Source organism: Cyclopterus lumpus, chromosome 3 (genome assembly GCF_009769545.1).
Source record: "Cyclopterus lumpus isolate fCycLum1 chromosome 3, fCycLum1.pri, whole genome shotgun sequence".
In the NCBI taxonomy this organism is placed as follows: Eukaryota; Metazoa; Chordata; class Actinopteri; order Perciformes; family Cyclopteridae; genus Cyclopterus; species Cyclopterus lumpus.
Genome location: NC_046968.1, coordinates 30,920,614 through 30,926,550, shown reverse-complemented (window position 1 = coordinate 30,926,550; position 5,937 = coordinate 30,920,614). Strand labels below are relative to the sequence as shown.

Sequence of the window (5,937 nt, the reverse complement as noted above, 5' to 3'; positions counted from 1 at the left end):
TTCCTCGAACTAACTAGTTTCCTGTGATGCAGAACTTTATTTTGAAAAGACGGTATTCATGTAACGAGCATCAATTGACACGTGTTGATACGTGTTGATACGCGCTGTATGAAGACATGTTGTTGAAACATTATAACTGTTGTGTTGCATCATGATAAACATTCCTGTGTGCTCTGCTTCCTATGGAATGTGGACTTTTCTTGGAGATGTTCTCATCCAGAGGATCAGAGCAGCTGTAAACAGGGCGGAGGCTGAAGTAGTTCATATCAACATCACACTTCTATTGTGAAGCTTTTTATGGAGAAGCAGATGAGGAAGACCAGAACACCAACCAATTAGAGCAGGCTGTGGGGGTCTTAAAGGGACAGGAGTGAAAACAAAGTTAATTTAGACAGATGGAGAATACGGGTTTATTCAGACAGACAGGATAAGAATACGAAGGCTTTTATCATTAAAGTATGAAACATACCAAACTGTTTAGAGGCCTCATCACATCCTGACTGATCTCATTATTATAACACTGAACTAACGTAACAAACATACTTATTTGAACCCTTACCAGGATGTTTTCATAAAACATCATGTTTAAAACTGTGACTGGGGACATCGGTATAAACACATAATGTCAGTTAGCTTAGCATAATCACATTTCTGACCCATGTGAGCACACAGAAGTAAAACATTATTTCAACCATTAACAAAGTCTTCAGTAAGAATGCAGCTAAACTCCCACAATGCTTTGCTTTTGTTTGTAAAAATGATCTATCTAATAAAGAAATCAGGTCTGCCTCATAAATCATAAAGAAAACAAACAGAAATCTGCTGAGTCTGAAAACCAGGAGCGAACATGTGGAGCCGAAGGCATCAATCTGCTCTCCACGGCCTCCGCTAACCTTCCTCATAGTTTCACACAGCCAATAAACCAGCGTATGAACACAGAAACATATTTCTGAGGCAAACAGAGCGAATCATTGTGGGATCAGAGGATTAAGATCTGCTCTCAAATGAAACCGGGTCCACATGTGAGCTTTCTTTTGTTCTGTGAAAACCTGCTGGAGGACCAGGACTTGTTTCAGAGCTCCAAGTTCACCTCAACAGAAATGTCACACTTTAATCTTTCTTTCAATAACTCAAATAGCTCATGGAGCAACCCCATGAAGGCAACAGAAATGTGTCATTAAAGAGAACGTCTGCTGTAACTTCTCCTCTGCAGCAACTACACATTCACCACGTGTTCTCGTCCAATCAGAACGTGTCTCTGCAGGGGGCGCTGTGGACGCCAGGAAGAACAAGCCAGCTGCACAAGACGTTTCTCTTTGAAGACTTGTGTGGGACGTCTTCGTCACGTTTCCATTCGTATCTACAGCAGAATGTCAAACTAGGACGTACAGGAGGAAGTGGGCGGTTCCAACAGACAGAAGACTTCCTGTCCAGCCGATAGTTCCTAGTGTCAAACCAGACCACCAATAACCAACCTTTACAGAACTGAGTAGTTTAGTAGTCTAAACCTAACTGAGTAGTTTAGTTGTTTGAACCTAACTAGTAGTTTAGTAGTCTAAACCTAACTGAGTAGTTTAGTTGTTTGAACCTAACTAGTAGTTTAGTTGTTTGAACCTAACTAGTAGTTTAGTAGTCTAAACCTAACTGAGTAGTTTAGTTGTTTGAACCTAACTAGTAGTTTAGTTGTTTAAACCTAACTAGTAGTTTAGTAGTCTAAACCTAACTGAGTAGTTTAGTTCTTTAAACCTAACTAGTAGTTTAGTTGTTTGAACCTAAGTAGTAGTTTAGTTGTTTGAACCTAACTAGTAGTTTAGTTGTTTAAACCTAACTAGTAGTTTAGTAGTCTAAACCTAACTGAGTAGTTTAGTTGTTTAAACCTAAGTAGTAGTTTAGTAGTCTAAACCTAAGTAGTAGTTTAGTAGTCTGAACCTAACTAGTAGTTTAGTTGTTTAAACCTAACTAGTAGTTTAGTAGTCTAAACCTAACTGAGTAGTTTAGTTGTTTAAACCTAACTAGTAGTTTAGTTGTTTAAACCTAAGTAGTAGTTTAGTTGTTTGAACCTAACTAGTAGTTTAGTTGTTTAAACCTAACTAGTAGTTTAGTAGTCTAAACCTAACTGAGTAGTTTAGTTGTTTAAACCTAACTAGTAGTTTAGTTGTTTGAACCTAAGTAGTAGTTTAGTTGTTTGAACCTAACTAGTAGTTTAGTTGTTTAAACCTAACTAGTAGTTTAGTAGTCTAAACCTAACTAGTAGTTTAGTTGTTTGAACCTAACTAGTAGTTTAGTTGTTTAAACCTAACTAGTAGTTTAGTTGTCTAAACCTAACTAGTAGTTTAGTAGTCTAAACCTAACTAGTAGTTTAGTTGTTTAAACCTAAGTAGTAATTTAGTTGTTTAAACCTAACTAGTAGTTTAGTTGTCTAAACCTAACTAGTAGTTTAATTGTCTAAACCTAACTAGTAGTTTAGTTGTCTAAACCTAAGTAGTAGTTTAGTTGTGTAAACTTGACTAGTTTAGTAATTCAGTAATTGTTTTGTCTAAACCTAACTGAGTAGTTTAGTTGTCTAACATCATATAATTATTAATAATAATAACCCTCAGGCCCTCTCTTCTATTGGAGAGCTAACCTTTCAGAGTAAAGTGCTGCTCAGCCAACTGAAGAGAGTTAATCTTTAAGCGAGGGCAAACAGAACGAGTGGAGCCGATAGACGGATCGACTCGCTCTCCACACAACACGTCAATGCAACGCAGCACTTTGACTCTGCAAACACACCAATCTGGAACCAGCACATGTTCTGCTGCGTCTGGAGGAATAAAGGAGCAGATTGACTGAAGGAGGAGAGGTTCATCAGGGTTGTCTCTTAGGCCCTTCGAGGGGAATCCAAGTGTTGCTACCATGTGTTCTCTGTACGAGAGCACCAGCATCCTCTTCTTTAGGTGACCTTGTTATCTCGGATGTTTCCATGGTACATACAGCCGTGTATGTTATTTGTATTAAATAAAGATTTCAATGAGAAGTTAACAGAAAAGCATGCTGCTTCATATACGACTGAGGAGCTGCATCCAGGTTAGTATCTAATCTCCATAAACAGAATATCTGTGTTCTGGTTGGGTTTGTAACCCTAACCCAACCAATCAATGAACCTATAAACCAATCATCCAATCAATAAAACCAACGTTCCATCTGGAGCAGCTCACGTGTGAGGAAGTCCTGGTCCACATATCTGCTGAACCAGAACACAAATATAGACCCTCAACATCAACATCAGACCATATTGAAGCAACTTTTCTTAACAAATGTTAAGACATAATGAATCATTATGTCATATACATTGAATGTGTTATAACCTCTTCATCATGTCACTACTCTCATTAAATGAATCATTATGTCATATACATTGAATGTGTTATAACCTCTTCATCATGTTACTACTCTCATTAAATGAATCATTATGTCATATACATTGAATGTGTTATAACCTCTTCATCATGTCACTACTCTCATTAAATGAATCATTATGTCATATACATTGAATGTGTTATAACCTCTTCATCATGTTACTACTCTCATTAAATGAATCATTATGTCATATACATTGAATGTGTTATAACCTCTTCATCATGTCACTACTCTCATTAAATGAATCATTATGTCATATACATTGAATGTGTTATAACCTCTTCATCATGTTACTACTCTCATTAAATGAATCATTATGTCATATACATTGAATGTGTTATAACCTCTTCATCATGTTACTACTCTCATTAAATGAATCATTATGTCAAATACATTGAATGTGTTATAACCTCTTCATCATGTCACTACTCTCATTAAATGAATCATTATGTCAAATACATTGAATGTGTTATAACCTCTTCATCATGTCACTACTCTCATTAAATGAATCATTATGTCAAATACATTGAATGTGTTATAACCTCTTCATCATGTCACTACTCTCATTAAATGAATCATTATGTCAAATACATTGAATGTGTTATAACCTCTTCATCATGTTACTACTCTCATTAAATGAATAATTATGTCATATAGATTAAATGTGTTATAACCTCTTCATCATGTTACTACTCTCATTAAATGAATCATTATGTCAAATACATTGAATGTGTTATAACCTCTTCATCATGTTACTACTCTCATTAAATGAATCATTATGTCATATAGATTAAATGTGTTATAACCTCTTCATCATGTTACTACTCTCATTAAATGAATCATTATGTCAAATACATTGAATGTGTTATAACCTCTTCATCATGTCACTACTCTCATTAAATGAATTATTATGTCATATACATTGAATGTGTTATAACCTCTTCATCATGTTACTACTCTCATTAAATGAATCATTATGTCAAATACATTGAATGTGTTATAACCTCTTCATCATGTCACTACTCTCATTAAATGAATTATTATGTCATATACATTGAATGTGTTATAACCTCTTCATCATGTTACTACTCTCATTAAATGAATCATTATGTCATATAGATTAAATGTGTTATAACCTCTTCATAATGATGGTGGATCACGTCAGGCCTGCTGTCAGTGGATCTGGATCTGGATCTGGTTCTGGTTCTGGTTCTGGTCCTTGATCCGTCAGTGATGTCATAACAATGTAGTTTCTGAGCACCTCATTCTGTTCACTTTATTTTAAAGTTACAACATTACAAATCTATAGTATTGATTAGTAATATATATATATATATATATATAGACTACCAAATATAAACGGGAACAATGAGCTGTGGGTCAGCTTTTAGATATAAATGACGATAATTGTAATATTATTGATTGTGACTGTGATTGTTATCGATCGTGAGTTATAGGTCAATATAAGATGTTTATGTGTAAAAGCTCCAGTGATTTACGGGTTCTTTTATAACAAGTTATAATAATGTATTTGTTCCGTTATTCATGACAGAAACTCAGATGAGCGATATTGTAAGAAAGGAACCAAACAGGAAGAGACAGATGTGATAAAAAGAAGCTCTTTTATTATAATAATTCAGATTTTTGGTATTTTATATACATATACATATATTTATGTATGTATATACGTATTTTACAATTGAGACGACAACTTTGAAACAAACACGATTCAACATCCGTAAACAAAGTGCTTCCTCTTCCTCAACGGAGAGATCAGCAGGAGGTCAAAGGTCATCTCAGATCAGAAGGCTGCATGTGTGTGTACGTGTGTGTGTCTGTGCATGTGTGTGTGTCTGTGCATGTGTGTGTGTCTGTGCGTGTTTGTGTGTCTGTGCGTGTTTGTGTCTGTGCGTGTGCATGTGTGTGTCTGTGCATGTGTGTGTGTCTGTGCGTGTGTGTGTGTCTGTGCGTGTTTGTGTGTCTGTGCGTGTTTGTGTCTGTGCGTGTGCATGTGTGTGTCTGTGCGTGTTTGTGTGTCTGTGCGTGTTTGTGTCTGTGCGTGTGCATGTGTGTGTCTGTGCATGTGTGTGTGTCTGTGCATGTGTGTGTGTCTGTGCGTGTTTGTGTCTGTGCGTGTGCATGTGTGTGTGTCTGTGCATGTGTGTGTATGTGTGTGTCTGTGCGTGTTTGTGTCTGTGTGTGTGCATGTGTGTGTGTCTGTGCATGTGTGTGTATGTGTGTGTCTGTGCATGTGTGAGAGTGTGTATGTGTATGTCTGAGCGTGTGTGAGAATGTGTGTGTGCATGTGTGTCTACGTGTGTGTGTGCATGTGTGTGTGTGTCTGTGCATGTGTGAGAGTGTGTGTGTCTGTGTGTGAATGTGTGTGCCCGCATGTGTGCGTGTGTATATGTGTGTGTATGTGTGTGTATATGTGTGTGTGAGATGTCCACAGGAGACACAGACTGTTCCAGTTTCTATGAGTTTGTTCTTGTCTTTTTGGCATTTCATAACTATTATTATTATTATTATTATTATTAT

General features: G+C 36.4%; 1 protein-coding gene across 1 annotated transcript in view; it reads right to left on the bottom strand.

Moving 5' to 3' along the window:
• Positions 1 to 5,744: 5,744 nt before the first annotated feature.
• cebpa (CCAAT enhancer binding protein alpha) overlaps positions 5,745 to 5,937 on the bottom strand; it is a 1,738-nt gene continuing 1,545 nt past the window's right edge. The window contains exon 1 of the mRNA XM_034529634.1: positions 5,745 to 5,937. This exon is cut by the window's right edge and continues 1,545 nt beyond it. The gene's annotated coding sequence lies outside the window, so the exon portion shown is untranslated.